The 15,456-nt window shown below is 38.9% G+C and overlaps 1 pseudogene; it reads right to left on the minus strand.

Moving 5' to 3' along the window:
- Positions 1–7,926: 7,926 nt before the first annotated feature.
- On the minus strand, positions 7,927–15,112 carry LOC129485776 (zinc finger protein 532-like; annotated as a pseudogene).
- Positions 15,113–15,456: the final 344 nt, after the last annotated feature.

Here is a 15,456-nt window from a genome sequence, read left to right on the forward strand (position 1 = left end):
GATTTCATGACAAAGATAACAAAAGCAATTGCAACAAAAACAAAAAACTGACAAATGAGATCTAATTAAACTAAAGAGCTTCTGCACAGCAAAAGAAATTATCAACAGATAGACAACCTACAAAATGGGAGAAAACTTTTGCAAACTATGCATCTGAGAAAGGTCTAATAGCCAGCATCTGTATATTTCAATAAGGAACTTAAACAAATTTACAAGCAAAAAAATCCCCACTAAAAAGTGAGCATAAAACATGAACAGACACTTTTCCAAAGAAGACATACATGCAGCCAACTATCATATGGAAAAAAAGCTCAACATCACTGATCATTAGAAAAATGCACATCAAAACCACAATGAGATACCATCTTGCACCAATCAGAATGGCTATTATTAAAAAGTCAAAAACTTACAGATGCTGGTGAGGTTGTGGAGAAAAAGGAATGCTTATATACTATTTAATGGGAGCGTAAATTAGTTCAACCATTATGGAAAACAGTGTGGAGATTCCTCAAAGACTTAAAACAGAAATATCATTCCACCCGGAAATCTTATTACTGGGTATCTACCCAAAGGAATATAAATTATTGTTCTATTATAAAGACACATGCATATGTATGTTTATTGCAGCACTATTCACAAATACAAAGACATGGAATCAACCTAAATTCCCATCAATGGTAGACTGGATAAAGAAAGTGTGGTGGCCAGGCACAGTGGCTCACACCTGTAACCCCAGCACTTTAGGAGGCCCAGGTGGGCAGATCACAAGGTCAAAAGAAGGAGACCATTCTGGTCAACATGGTGAAACTCCATCTCTACTAAAAATACAATACTCTACTAAAAATACACACGCTGAGCGTGGTGGTGTGCACCTGTAGTCCCAGCTACTAAGGAGGCTGAGGCAGGAGAATCGCTTGAACCTGGGAGGTGGAGGTTGCAGTGAGCCAAGGTCGTGCCACTGCACTACTGCCTGGCGACAGAATGAGACTCCATTTCAAAAAAAAAGAAAAAGAAAAGAAAAGAAAAAAAATGTGGCACATACACACCATGGACTACCTTACACCCATATAAAAGAATAAGATCATGTCCTTTGCAGGATCATGGATGGAGCTGGAAGCCACTATTCTTAGCAAAGTAATGGAAGAACAAAGATACAAATACCACGTTCTCACTTATAAGTGAGCTAAATGACGAGAACACATGGACACAGAAGGTAGTAACACACACTGGGGCCTATCAGAGGGTGGAGGACAGGCGGAGGTAGAGGATCAGGAAAAATAACTAATGGGTGCTAGGCTTAATATCTAGTTGATGAAATAATCTGTACAACAAACCCCCATGACAGAAGTTTACCTATATAACAATCCTGAACATGTTAAATAAAAGTTATTAACATAAAATAATAACTGAACTTAAAAGTTAAAAATATAGATAGATAGATAGATAGATAGATAGATAGATAGATAGATAGATAGATACTTAAAATCTGTGAGATACAGCTAAAGCTTTTCTTAAAGGTAATGTACAGTATGAAATGCTTCTATTAGAAAAGTTGTATGGCATTCACACTTCGAAGATATATGCTTCCCAGTAGTCATGCCTTTATGTAATCCCCTCCAACACTGAATTAGAGCTGACTGTGTGACCAACAGATAATAGCAGAAGTGAAAATGAGTGACTTCCAAAGCTAGGTCATAAAAAAGCATGCAGCTTCCACTTTGGCCTCTTGAATTATTCACTCTTGGGAAAACAGCCACATGGTGATGAAACCACTCAAATATTAGAAAGACATGCAGAGAAACTTGCCAGCCATGTGAGTGTAGCACACTGGAAGTGGACCTTCCTGTCTCACTCAAGCCTTCAGACAACTTCAGCCCACCAGATGTCTCACTGCAACTCAAACAGAAATTTAGAAAGTCCTAGCTGAGTCCCTTCTAAATTCCTTATTCACAGAACCCATGAACATCATAAATGGTTCTTTTACTCCATTAAGTTTTGAAGATGATTTGTTATGCAGCATTAGTAACTGGAATAAGAAGAAGTGTATAAAATTATTGATCTAAGCTTTCACATAAAAACCTAAAAGAAGAAAGTCACCTACTTTTGGACAATAGTGGTTTGAGCAAGGTTCTTTTTGATTATCTATTAAGCTCTCTGCTAAGTGGTTTGCCTTTGTTGGTATTATGTCCAGGTTTTAGCCTCCATTAAAAGAGACCATTTTTAAAATAGACTTACCAAAAATCTTATTTCTTTGAAAAATTTTTTTCTAAATGAAGGCAAAAACAAAGACATTTCCAGAGGATAAAAACAAAGATTTTGTTACTAGCAAACCTGTCACACAAGAAGTATTAATAGAAGTAATGGTAAATAGTAAATAACGAAGTTTTTAGTAAATAGTAATGGAAGTAATAGTAAATAGTAAAGGAAGCTTTTCAGCCTAAAAGCAAATGACCCCTGTGTAATTTGAAATCATATAGAAAAACAGAGCACTGGTAAAGGTAATTATGTAATTACCAAAAAGAGTATAATTGTACAGTTCTTCTCCTCTTAAGTGATTTATAGACATACATTATCAATGGAGCAGAATGAAAAACCCAGAAATATATCCACACAAATATACCAACTGATTTTTTACAAAGATACAAAAGCAATTCAGTGGAGGAAAGCAATTCAAATGGTGCTGAACCAAGTAGACATCCATAGGCCAAAAGATAAACCTTGACCTAAGCCCACAAGTAATACAAAAAAAATGGATCGGGCTCTTTTTTGGTTCCATATGAACTTTAAAGTAGTTTTTTCCAATTCTGTGAAGAAAGTCATTGGTAGCTTGATGGGGATGGCATTGAATCTATAAATTACCTTGGGCAGTATAGCCATTTTCACGATATTGATTCTTCCAACCCATGAGCACAGAATGTTCTTCCATTTGTTTTTATCCTCTTTTATTTCATTGAGCAGTGGTTTGTAGTTCTCCTTGAAGAGGTCCTTCACATCCCTTGTAAGTTGGATTCCTAGGTATTTTATTCTCTTTGAAGCAATTGTGAATGGGAGTTCACTCATGATTTGGCTCTCTGTTTGTCTGTGATTGGTGTACAAGAATGCTTGTGATTTTTGTACATTGATTTTGTATTCTGAGACTTTGCTGAAGTTGCTAATCAGCTTAAGGAGATTTTGGGCTGAGACAATGGGGTTTTCTAGATATACAATCATGTCATCTGCAAACAGGGACAATTTAACTTCCTCTTTTCCTAATTGAATACCCTTTATTTCCTTCTCCTGCCTGATTGCTCTGGCCAGAACTTCCAGCACTATGTTGAATAGGAGTGGTGAGAGAGGGCATCCCTGTCTTGTGCCAGTTTTCAAAGGGAATGCTTCCAGTTTTTGCTATGGGTTTGTCATAGATAGCTCTTATTATTTTGAGATATGTCCCATCAATACCTAATTTATTGAGAGTTTTTAGCATGAAGGGTTGTTGAATTTTGTCAAAGGCCTTTTCTGCATCTATTGAGATAATCATGTGGTTTTTGTCTTTGGTTCTGTTTATATGCAATCCTAAGCCAAAAGAACAAAGCTGGAGACATCACGCTACCTGACTTCAAACTATATTACAAGGCTACAGTAACCAAAACAGCATGGTACTGGTACCACAACAGAGACATAGATCAATGGAACAGAACAGAGTCCTCAGAAATGATGCCGCATATCTACAACTATCTGATCTTTGACAAACCTGACAAAAACAAGAAATGGGGAAAGGATCCCTATTTAATAAATGGTGCTGGGAAAACTGGCTAGCCATATGTAGAAAGCTGCAACTGGATCCCTTCCTTACACCTTATACAAAAATTAATTCAAGATGGATTAAAGACTTATATGTTAGACGTAAAACCATTAAAATCCTACAAGAAAACCTAGGCAATACCATTCAGGACATAGGCGTGGGCAAGGACTTCATGTCTAAAACACCAAAAGCAATGGCAACAAAAGCCAAAATCGACAAATGGGATCTCATTAAACTAAAGAGCTTCTGCACAGCAAAAGAAACTACCATCAGAGTGAACAGGCAACCTACAGAATGGGAGAAAATTTTTGCAACCTACTCATCTGACAAAGGGCTAATATCCAGAATCTACAATGAACTCAAACATATTTACAAGAAAAAAACAAACAACCCCATCAAAAAGTGGGCGAAAGACATGAACAGACACTTCTCAAAAGAAGATATTTATGTAGCCAAAAAACACATGAAACAATGCTCATTATCACTGGCCATCAGAGAAATGCAAATCAAAACCACAGTGAGATACCATCTCACACCAGTTAGAATGGCCATCATTAAAAAGTCAGGAAACAACAGGTGCTGGAGAGGATGTGGAGAAATAGGAACACTTTGACACTGTTGGTGGGACTGTAAACTAGTTCAACCATTGTGGAAGTCAGTGTGGCGATTCCTCAGGGATCTAGAACTAGAAATACCATTTGACCCAGCCATCCCATTACTGAGTATATACCCAAAGGACCATAAATCATGCTGCTATAAAGACACATGCACACGTATGTTTATTGCGGCACTATTCACAATAGCAAAGAGTTGGAACCAACCCAAATGTCCAACAACGATAGATTGGATTAAGAAAATCTGGCACATATACACCATGGAATAATATGCAGCCATAAAAAATGATGAGTTCATGTCCTTTGTAGGGACATGGATGAAACTGGAAAACATCATTCTCAGTAAACTATCGTGAGGTCAAAAAACCAAACACCGCATGTTCTCACTCATAGGTGGGAATTGAACAATGAGAACTCATGGACACAGGAAGGGGAACATCACACTCAGGGGACTGTTGTGGGGTGGGGGGAGGGGGGAGGGACAGCATTAGGAGATATACCTAATGCTAAATGACGAGTTAATGGGTGCAGCAAAACAACATGGCACATGGATACATATGTAACAAACCTGCACATTGTGCACATGTACCCTAAAACCTAAAGTATAATAAAAAAAAAAAAATAAAAAAAATGGATCACAAACATACGTAAATGTAAAACTACAAAGCTTTTAGAAGAAAATGTAGAAAATCTTTAGGATTTTATACTGGATACCAAAAGCATAACTTGTTTTTTTAATAAAAAATTGGACCTCATCAAAATTTAATTTGCTCTGCAAAACATACGTATAAAAGGATAAAAAAGCAAGCTATAGAACAGAGTAAAACATTTGCAAACCACATATCTGGCGAAGAACTATTATTCTCTGAAACATATAAATAACTCTCAAAACTCAACATTAAAAAAAATACTCCAATTGGAAATAGGCAAAAGACACAAAGAGACATTTCACTGAAGAGAACATACACGGCAAATATGTACATGAAAAGATGTTCAAAAACATTAGCTGTTAGAGAAATTAACAGCTAATGGAAATTAGCTAATGGAAATTAACAGTCACAATGGAAACTACACACCTATTGGAATGATTCATAAAAAGTAGTGATGACCCCAAATGCTGAATATGTGGAGAAGCTGGATTGCTCATACATTGCTGATGGAAATGTAAAATTGTATAGCCATTCTGGGAAATAATTTGAACATTTCTTTAAAAATTAAACATGTAACCACCATACCATTCAGTAATTGAAATCTTGTTCATTTATTTCAGAGAAATGGAAACTTATGTTCACATAGACACCTGTACACTTATGTTCACAGAAGCTTTATTCATAATAGCCAGAAACTGGAAAAACCCAGATGTTTTTTAATAAGTGAATGATTAACAAGCAATGATACAGCCATACCATATTTGGTAGGCAGAATAATGGCCCCGCAAAGATGTCCATGCCCTATCTCCACAACCTGTGAATATGTTACCTTACATGGCAAAAGTAACTTTGTAGATGTGATTAAGGCTATAGGCTAATAAGCCATGAAAGCATGTTCAACATCATTATTTATGAGACACTACCTCATACACATTAGAATGGCTAAAATTTAAAGTACAAAATACAGATAAGAAATGTAGAGCAACTGGAATAGTCGTTCATCATTACTGGTAGTGTAAAAGTGTACAACCACTTTGGAAAGGATTTTGGTAGATCTTTTTTTAAAGATAAACACACCCCTATCTTATGACCTGGCAATTCCACTTATAGATGTTTACCCAAAATAAATGAAGGCATGTGTTCACAAACAGACTTGAATAAGAATGTGCACAGCAGCCTTATCTAAAACAGCCAACCTGGAAACAATTCTAATGTCCAGCAACAAATAAATGAATAAATTATGGTATATTTATTCAATTGAATACTACTATAAATAATGAACTCCTAGGATCACAGAACTGGTCTCTATGTTACTGTGGTGGGAGCTATGTGATTCTATGCATTTTTCAAAACTCATAGAACTGTACTCCACAAAGAATGAATTTTACCATATGCAAATTTTTAAAACTCAATCACGATGGTAGGAAGAAACCAAGACAGAATGCAGAGTGTAACAAGTGAACCTAACTTTATTACAAATGAATGGCATACCCCAACCAGATGGGGTAGAGAAAAATGAGCTGACCTATCTTTCTTTAGAAGTATTTTGACTATATATCATAAGGTTAGAGAGTAAAAATGTACACAAACACTGTATTCAAGTTGGAAAATTCATTTTTCACAGAGGTTTGAGGTACCATTCTGAAATAATTTTCAGAATGTTTACTAGGGTTGAAAAATTTAGTAAATAAATTGCAGAGAATGAGAGCCGAGTTTCTCAGTGTCAGAAAAAGAAGTTACAAATAATCAAAGGGGAGTTGTTAGAATGAACCCTGTGGTGCTGCTGGATTCGAGTCAGGGATATGAGTGAGATCTCGTGTTCATCCTAATGTGTGTATGTACGTACTAGAATCTGCATATCTAACTGTAGGTATACCTTTGTATATACAAATAGACATATACAGAAATAAAAATAGGTTTATGTGTACACATGTGTTAGTAGATGTACATATATTTCCTAGCTCTGTTGTCTGACAGAGCCTGGAGGTAGTGCCACTCCAGCAGCAAGACACACATTGGGTACCCAGATTTTGGTTTCAAAATACCATCCTCCCATATAAGAAACCAGGATTCCTTGGACTAATGGTTGATTCTAGGACTTAAACAGGAAAAATACAACTTGCACTACATGAGCCTAGAGCATATTGTGGTGCCAGAGAGAAAAGAAGTGATTTAAAAAATGAAAAGGTGAAGGCCACCTGAGAGAAATCCCAATGGTCAATGCAGAAACAATTTGAGCAACCAAATGAATAACAGTTTTGATTATAACCCAAAGAATGAAATATAAATAGCCATGAGAGTTAATACTGACATAAATATTCGAAGAAATAGATGGGGATGAAGGGACAACCCTTTATTATGGAAGAATTCCAATTAATAAATGAGGCATAAATGAGAAAAATAGGAAACGATCATTAGAACACTGTAATAATCATTGCCAAAGGCAAAATTCACTGATGAATACTAAAATTAGTGGGCCAAGTTTTCTTTTCTTTTTTTTTTTTTTTTAAACATACAAAATGGTTTACTTGAATTCAGGAACTGCCCCTATTACTAAGAACTGTTTTAAAGAAACAGTACAAAAAGAAAAATTCTAACCCAAAACAACTCAAATGGTTTTCCACTAAATACTGATACAAACATGTAACAAAGAGTATAAAAAGTTATTCATTTAAATATATACAACCTCTTTTAAACTCAAATACTGTTTTAATACTTATCAAGGATATATACGACGAGGTGAAGGAAGGTACGTTGAAAGAGAATATATTGCACCAGCCTAGACAGTGCTGTTAACTCTATTATACTGCAAATTTTTTGTAACAAGAATGTCTTTTTTATTCCAATGTGGACAGGGATTTTCCTCATGCAGCATCTGTGGCTATTTCTCGGCTGAGCTCATCCTTTTGGATTTGATGAAGGCCATGCCGTGTGTCCGTATTTAAGGCAGCTTCAGTTTCAAAAGTTTTTGCTCGCACTTTGCACTTTCTGTCTGACACGGCGCCATTGGGGGATTCACCCTCACGGCTGGGTTTGTTCTCCTGTTGGTTATCTTCCCCAGCCCCATTTTGCTTGGACACTGGCTGAGGTTCCTTTAACTTGTGTACGATGAAGAGGTGCCTGGATAGAGAGACGTGAGACGTGTAGCAGAGGCCACACTCCCGGCACTGGTAGGAAGAACCATCCGATTTGTGCTGAGGGATGTGTTCGTGGAACTGCAGCAGGTTTTCGGTGGTAAAGCCACACACGGCACACTTGTGAACCTTAAAAACATTGATTTTCAGCTTTTTCAGTGGTTGAGTCATTGCTCCTTGGCGAGGCCTGAACTCCAGAACTGGTTCTTCCAACTTCTGCTTGGGACTGGGGACCTTGGTGTCTTCTTTTATTTCTGTTTCCTCCTCATGGGTGGCATCTGTCATTTCTTTCAGGTCAGGGTCCTTGATGCCATGCATCAGCTGGACGTGCTTCTCTAGCACCAATCGTTTGGTAAAGGTACGTCTGGAGTCTGGGCAGTGCCTGATGCCTTTGTGCTTGATCTGGTTGTGTCGGCACAGGCTGTGGGACGAGCTGAAAGACTTGTCAGACTGGGGCAGGGGTGTTTCTTCATTTGCTTCCCGTACTCCTTCCTCGTGTGGGATATGTGCACATCTCTCTGCGTGAACAGACGGTCACACTCCCAACACCTCCACCCAGGACTGGCCACTTTCTTGGTTTCCATTGATTTTTTTTTTTCACAGGAGATGGAGATTTCTTTTCCAATTTCTCTTTCCCGTTCATGGATTTGGTGTCCTCTTTGTTCTGATTTGCTGAATTTTGAGTTGCAGGCTTAATGCTCAAAGGCAAGTTTACACCCAAGTTTGGAGGCCCTTCAATACTTTCCAGTGTTCCATGCACAGACTTGATATGGTCCATCGTAAGTTGCTTCTGTGCATATCAAAGAGAACAGTCTGGACACTTGAAAACAGACACCTTCTGGTTTTCAATGTGTTGGTCAAAGTGGTGACACAGCAAGGTTTGCAAGGTGAACAGAGTGTCGCACATAGAACACTCACATATTATTTTTGGTTCTCCTATCTTCAAGAGAAACAGCTTATCTGCATAGCCTCAAATTATCTCCCCAGAAATATTTATTAATTACTGTAGTAGTTTTAATGTATGTCTAAAAATTCTTTAATACTCCTCTCTTCAGAGGTGCAGAGGGGAAGCTTAATTTCCCTCACCTTGAGTGTGGACTAAACTTAACGATGTGCTTATAACACAGAATATGAAAACAGAGAAAATAATAACTGGCTGGGCATGGTGGCTCACACCTGTAATCCCAGCACTTTGGGAGGCCATGGCAGGTGGATTACCTGAAGTCAGGAGTTCGAAACCAGCCTGGCCAACATGATGAAACTCTGTCTCTAGTAAAAATACAAAAATTAGCCAGGCGTGGTGGCACACGCCTGTAATCCCAGCTACCAGGGAGGCTGAGGCAGGAGAATCGCTTGAACCCGGGAGGTAGAGGTGGTAATGAGTAGAGATCACACCACTGCACTCCAGCCAGGGTGACAGAGTGAGACTCCATCTCAAAAAAAAAAAAAAAAACAAAAAAAAGAAAAAAATAACCGTACAGTAAAGAAACCTGACAGATGCCACCTAAACAACTGATAAAAATTAACATAATCCATAATAAAACACATTAACATGATGTGCCCTCAATGTCACGTCACATACCTCTCTGATACTTTTCCCAAAAATCTGTAACTTCAGCCTAGTCATGAGAAATCATCATAAGAAGCCTAATTGAGGGGTATTTTACAAAAACACCTAATGGCTGCTCTTCGAAAGTGTCAAGATCGTGAAAGCTAAGGAAAGACTGAGAAGCTATCATAGATTGAAGGAAACTATGGAAACATGATAATTAAATACAAGATAGTATCCTGGCTTGCACCCTGAAATGGGTTTCAAAAAGCTCACTGGTGGAAAAAATAGAGATATGTGAATAAAGTCTATGGTTTTGCTAGTGATATTTTATAAACATTTAATTCTTAGTTTTGTTCATTGTATCAATTATGTAAGATGTTAACACAAGGGAAAGCTGGATGTAGGTTGTGTAAGAACTCTGTAATATTATGCAACTTTTCTATAGGTCTAAACTTTCAAGATAAAAAGTTAGAAATATAAATTACATAAACTTATCATTGATTAGAAGTAGAAGAAGATAATAAACTACTGACATATGCAAAAACATGGATGGATCTCAAAAACATTTCCAGAGACAAAAAGAGTACATGCTGTATAATTCTATGTATATGCACTTCTAGAACAGGCAAAATCAATGGTGATAGAAATCTTATCAGTGAGTGTCCCTGGATAGGAGGGGACTGACTGAAAAGTCTGCATTCATGGAAATATTCCATATCTTAATTGGAGTGGTGGTTACATGAGTGTTTACATTTGTAAAATCTCATGGAACTATACACTTTAAAAGTTGTATTTATTATATGTGAATTCTACCTCAATAAAGTTGCTTTTTAACAAATCGTGGGGTGGAAAAATGAATAAAAAAGAAGTACTTACAAAATATATGAAGCATAAATTAAATAGCACTAACTTGGTGAAGAACAGGCTTGGGTTTGTTTAAAGCTTTGAAAATAACCATAACCCCCAAATTGACCCTAACCTTCTGCAAACTGAAACTGGGAAATGTTCTAAATTTCCAGGAAACAAGGGTGAGAGCAGGCTGTTCCCACACCTCCAGCTAGTTCTGGCCTCCATGTATATTTGAGATTAATTTACAACCATTAAAGCACACTAATAAATGATCAGAACTTATGGCACCATGCAAGGCTCGCTTTGAAGTTTAGCCCGTTTCCTTCCCCTGCTTGGAAGCACTTGAGGCCAAAAACTGCTGTGTTGTCCAAACAGCCAGTTATGCTGACCTGAAATCAGACTGGGCACTGTATCCAAAGAGTTAATCCAAGCACACCCTGATGTCGCCATCACCCACACCTCCAGCCCCAAACAAAGATCTGCAGGGGGGCTGCCAAGTCCAGTAAGCCATTGACAGGGAAAATCTAGATGAGAGGGAAAAAAAAATGGAGAGAAGATGTGGAAAAAGTTGACTTTGAAACCTCTTCCTTGGATCATTAGCAATGAAAGAGTAGAGAGATGGGGAAGAGATTAATCTGACTTGGAGAAAAGAGCCTGAACTTAGGTGTTAGAGGGGTCAGAAATCTGGAAAATGAACTCTTGGAAAACCTATTTAAACCCTCTGGGCTTCAATTTCCTCAACTGAAAAAAAAAATAATGAGCATATTCATGACATAAGGCAAATCTTCCTTTGAGTGGCCCTCCCTTGAGTTCTGTTGAGTATGAAGCATTTAAGGAAAAGGCTGGGTTTTTCATGTCTCCCAATCCAGTGATTGGACTTAGATGGGTTTGATCTTCACGTTTCTCTGATTGGCAACTTCCCTTTTTGTTTGTACTATTTAGCCCACTGATTCTCAAAGGTTGGACTCTGTACGCCACCCTGCATCATACCTCCTAGAAATTCATTTTAAAAGACAAATTTTAGGAGCCACCACCACCACCTCACCCAAGACTCCCTGAGGAATCTCTAGCAGTGAGAACAGAGAAATGTGCTTTTTAAAAAGATATTGTTTTTATTTTGGAATAATCACAAACTCACAGAAAAGCTGCAAACACAGTTCAAAGACTTTTTTTATAAAGCCTTTAGGATTCAGAAGCAAGCATGATGCTTTAACTTCCCAAATGTGCATTTCCTACAAGCAAGGACATTCTCCTGTAACCACAAAGCAACCATCAGAATCAGGAAGTTAGGCCTGGAGCGGTGGCTCATGCCTGTTATTCCAGCACTTTGGGAGGCCAAGAAAGGCGGATTGCTTGAGCTCAGGAGTTTGAGACCAGACTGGGCAACATGGTGAAACTCCTACTCTACCAAAAAAAAAAAAAATACAAAATTCAGGCAGGCTTGGTGGCATGTGCCTGTAGTCTCAGCTACTCAGAAGGCTGAGGTGGCAGCATCATCGCTTGAGCCCAGGAAGTCGAGGCTGCAGTGAGCCATGACTGCACCACTGCAGTCCAGCCTGGGCAACAGAGCCAGACCCTGTTTTTAAAAAACTAAAAAAAATTCAGGAAGTTAAGACTGACATAGTCCTACCATTAATCTTCAGGTCTTGTTCAACTTTCACCAACTGTCTCATTCATATAAAAAGAAATCACATATTGCATTTAGTTATCAAGTTTCTTGAGAGTTTTTCAGTGTGAAACAGTTTGGTTTTTCTTGACTTTCATGACCTCAATTCTTCTGGAAGTTATAGGCAAGTTATTTTGTGGAATATTCTTCAATTTAGGTTTGTATAGTCATGTTTCTTCATGATTAGATTCAACCTATCCACCCTTGACAGAAGTATAGTGAAAGCATTGCCGAATTTTTCAATGCCTCTTAGTAGGGGGCACATGATTTCAATGTGTCCCGCTACTGATGATGTTAATTTTATCGCTTAATTGATATGGTGTCACCTAGGCTTCTCCACTATTAAGTTATTCTTTTTCCTTTCAAATTAATAAGTATTTTGAAGAAAAGAGGTTTAAGACTATGTAAATATCCCATTACACCCCAAATTTTCCATTTATTCATGTATTTATGTCTATGTCAAATCTAGCTTTTTACTTTACTCATGTACACATTATTGCCTATTTATACTAATGTATATATTACCACCTGTTACTGTCATCCCCACTTCCCACTAGAAAGCCCTTCAAACTGGCTGTGGTGTTTCTTTGATGAGTCTCCATTATTGTTTGAGCATTCCTTTGCTTCCTTGAGAATGTTCTAGGTTCATGTTACATTTTCCCTGCTCTAGACCTGAAATCAGCCATTTTCTCAAGGATCCCTGGCTCATTCTAGTGGAAAACAATATTTAGAAGCCCAGACGTGGGTGCTAAGCATGTTTCCTGCTACTGGGATGTCTCAGTGGACAGAGATGGGGAATGTGTGTATGTGTGTGTGTACATGTATACCTACACACATGCATTCCTATATTTGTTTATATATCTCTATATATTGAAAACCATACCGGGCACAGTGGCTCACACCTGTAATACCAGTACTTTGGGAGGCTAAGGCGGGTGGATCACCTGAAGTCAGGAGTTCAAGACCAGCCTGGCCAACGTGGTGAAACCCCGTCTCTACTAAAAATACAAAAATTATCCGGGCGTGGCAGCACACGCCTGTAACCCCAACTACTCAGGAGGCTGAGGTCACTTGAACCCAGGAGGCAGAGGTTGCAGTGAGCTGAGATCATGCCATTGCACTCCAGCCTGGGCGACAAGAGTGAAACTCTGTCTCAAATAAATAAATAAATAAATAAAAGAGCAAACTGGCCAGGCACAGTGGCTCATGCCTGTAATTCCATAATTCCAGCACTTTGGGAGGCCAAGGCAGGCAGATCACCTGAGGTCAGGAGATCGAGACCAGCCTAGCCAACAGGGTGAAACACCCTCTCTACTAAAAATACAAAAATTACCCAGGCATGGTGGCAGGCACCTGCAATCCTAGCTACTTGGGAGGCTGAGGCAGGAGAATCGCTTGAACCCAGGAGGCGGAGGTTGCAGTGAGCCGAGATCATGCCATTGCACTCCAGGCTGGGCAACAAGAGCGAGACTCCATCTCAAGAAAGAAAAAAAAGAAAGAAAGAAAGAAAAAGGAAAGAAAACCATAAGGTCACAAGATACTTCCAATTCCAATTCAATACTATCAAATTAAATCGAGTATTCTTTCTTTCCATGTTTGTAACTCCTTTCTCCAACAGGGAAATCTGGCTCTCTTGTCTCTAATGTATTTACTTACATGAGCAATCCCACTTTCTGTGCCAAATCTCTCCTCTTCTACACCAGCCCTTCCCCCATATAGAATGCTCCCCACCCACTCATGCATCAACACTCAATCCAGGGTCATGTCCCCATGCAAACATCCTCCTCATCCCACTTGGTTTCTGACTTCCCACACCAGGCACCCTCATCCAAGCAGACGCTCTCCTCCCGCTGATTCTACCCCAGATCACCCATCTGGGGATGCTTTCCCCATTCTGCCCCATGCATAGACATCTTCTTCAACACAGTCAGGCCCAATACTCTGCCTCTCTTGCATGGATGCCCTCTTCAACTTGCCTAAGCTTTGGGGACCACACTTCAATAAAAACTTCATTAAGATTTCAGTGCCCAGCTTGAGTTAAACTTTTTAGCATAAAATCAACCCAAACAGAGCTCCTGAGCTATGTGAATGTCAACTGCAAAATATTGTGATGAAGGCTGATGAATCAGCTATCATTCTCTCACCAATTCATGAAGGTCTCTGCTTTCTTCTTCCATTAGAGAATCCTGGCTGCTCAGGAAAATAGGACATGAAATTTACATTTCAATTTGCAATTCCATTAAGGTAATAACAGCAGCCAAGGGGCACTTTATTGCTACCTTTGCCACATTATCAGTGGCGTGAGACCAAGCTTCCAAGTGTATTTTTTGATATGATGCCTGTAGAAAAGATATAGAATTCTTAGTATTCTTTTGTTATGGGGTATGGAAATCAACTTTACACAGATCTTGCGTGTTCTTGGTTCATAAGTGGCAGTCCTGCGTATGGAAATAAGAGTAGTGTCTGCCTGCCTCTAGCTCACGTAGCCACTCCTAGGTACCACGACAACCAGAGATATTGTCTAAAGATTTCACCAGACCTGTGATAAGCAGCAATGACTGCAGATGAAACATGTAACCATCTGGTGGCCCACTCTACGAGCCATTCTTCTCTCATCAGCAGCTTAGGCACTCCATTCCTAATTGCTCTTTCTCAACAGCACACAGCATGTCCAAGCCTCTTCCAGCTCTAAAAATCTGTCCCTTTAACATATACAGTTCTTTCTTCATCACCCTTTATCTCTGACTCTCTTCACAGCCAAGCTACTTTTAAAAAGAGCATTTGATACTGTTTTCACTTTCTCACCTCTTTTCACTTTGCTCAGTTTTGAGCCAGCTTCTTCCCTCGCCATTTCTGAAGTTGCCATTGCCAAAATCAGCTATGATCATTTTGTTGCTAAATCCAACAGATAAATATTTATCAATCTCTACATATTAGCCTTTTCAACATTATTTGACTCTGCATACCATTTCCTCCTTCTTTAGACTCTTGCTGCAATTGGTTTCTAGAGCATCACTCCCTCCTGGTTTTTCTTCTACCTCTATGGCTGCTCCTTTTTAGTTGCCTGCACTTTTACCTCCCATCCCCAGTCAAGGTGTTCACAAAAGTTCAATCCTCTGTCCCCTGGGTGATCAGATGCACTCACTCTCCTGCCTTTAACACAGTGAACCCAGATCTATGTCTCCTTCCTGGAGCTTACTCCCAAAACCC

The sequence above is a fragment of the Symphalangus syndactylus genome, chromosome 7 (genome assembly GCF_028878055.3).
Source record: "Symphalangus syndactylus isolate Jambi chromosome 7, NHGRI_mSymSyn1-v2.1_pri, whole genome shotgun sequence".
In the NCBI taxonomy this organism is placed as follows: domain Eukaryota; kingdom Metazoa; phylum Chordata; class Mammalia; order Primates; family Hylobatidae; genus Symphalangus; species Symphalangus syndactylus.